This window comes from Chiloscyllium punctatum, chromosome 15, assembly GCF_047496795.1.
Source record: "Chiloscyllium punctatum isolate Juve2018m chromosome 15, sChiPun1.3, whole genome shotgun sequence".
Classification (NCBI taxonomy): Eukaryota; Metazoa; Chordata; class Chondrichthyes; order Orectolobiformes; family Hemiscylliidae; genus Chiloscyllium; species Chiloscyllium punctatum.
In genome coordinates, this window is record NC_092753.1 from 18,340,181 (window position 1) to 18,341,696 (window position 1,516).

The following is a 1,516-nucleotide window of genomic DNA, read 5'->3' on the forward strand; positions in this document are numbered from 1 at the left end:
CTGCAGCGTGGCCTCAGTCTAATGGTTCCTCTGTTTTTGCCGTTTTTGTTTTCTAAGAAAACTCTTGAGAAGTTTTAGAAACTGAAAGAACTGCAGAATTATGTGGGGCATGGATAGGATAAATAGACAAAGTCTTTTCCCTGGGGTCGGGGAGTCCAGAACTAGAGGGCATAGGTTTAGTGTGAGAGGCGAAAGATATAAAAGCGACCAAAGGGTCAACGCTTTCATCCAGAGGGTGGTACGTGTGTGGAATGAGCTGCCAGAGGAAGTGGCGGAGGCTGGTACAATTGCAACATTTTCCAGGCATTTGGATGGGTATATGAATAGGAAGGGTTTGGAAGGATATGGGCCGGGTGCTGGCAGGTGGGACTAGATTGGGTTGGGATATCTGGTCGGCATGGGCAGGTTGGACCGAAGGGTCTGTTTCCGAGCTGCACATCTCTATCTCGATGACTATGTCTACGCTGTAAATCAGAAACCAAACCCGAAGTCGGTGGTAAAGCTGTATGAAGAGAAATCAGAGTTCACGTTTCGGTCCGGTGAACCTTTCTGAGAACTTGACAAGTTTTAATTGTGTGATCGTTCCAGGGTTGCCCTGGGATTTTCGTGCTATTTCTGTTATTGATTGATTTCAGATGATGAGAAATCCGAAATGCTGCTTTGTGTGTATTAAAAAGTGAGGCGGGGCATCAGGAGACCGATCCACTCAGTAAAACTCGGTCTTTGATGACTTCTCAATTCTAATATTTCACTGCAAAATTTCCAACAAAACAACAACGAAATTTCGAGTCAAGAACTATTATGGCACATCAGCTGATTTCTAGAGCACTTCAGCCTGTAGCGATGGTGGTATAGTGGTGAGCATAGCTGCCTTCCAAGCAGTTGACCCGGGTTCGATTCCCGGCCATCGCAAGCAGTGCATTTTAACACCACTCCACAACCAAAAGAGCCGATCGATTCAGTGGGAATGAAACACCTCCGTCTGCACATCACATTGAGTCTGCCAGACCTCTGGAGTGCAGACACAACTTTGAAGTTGAGGATGTCCCCAGGAGGATTAAGGAGTCAAGTCGAACACGGTTCAAAGAAACACGAGTCATGGCAGAATTCCTTGGTTTTCCATCTTATTTCGAAAGAAATGTTTCCGGATTTCACTCATTTCAACATTACTCTCATTTTGTTTTTTGTGAACTACAGCCTAATATCAAGTGAAATGTGGGTGGACAGTTCACAAATATCCAAACAACGTTATTTCTCATATCGAATCGGTGATGTTATTGTTTTAGGTGCAGGTCAGAAATAGGAGGAGTGGACACCAGCTGCTTTTATATTTCCAGTATGAGAAAATGATTCGATAAAACTCTGAGAGATGATAGAAGTGACCACACAGTGAGTGAAAGTTTAATCCAGGATAAAGTTAAAAATCACACAACACCAGATTACAGTCCAACAGCTTTACTTGGAAGCACTAGTTTTAGGAGTGCTCCGAAAGCTACTTGGACGATAACCTGGTATT

At 43.9% G+C, this 1,516-nt stretch overlaps 1 non-coding gene across 1 annotated transcript; it reads left to right on the forward strand.

Moving 5' to 3' along the window:
• Positions 1 to 840: 840 nt before the first annotated feature.
• Positions 841 to 912, forward strand: trnag-ucc (transfer RNA glycine (anticodon UCC)). The gene has a single exon. It is a non-coding gene; the product is annotated as a tRNA-Gly (tRNA).
• Positions 913 to 1,516: the final 604 nt, after the last annotated feature.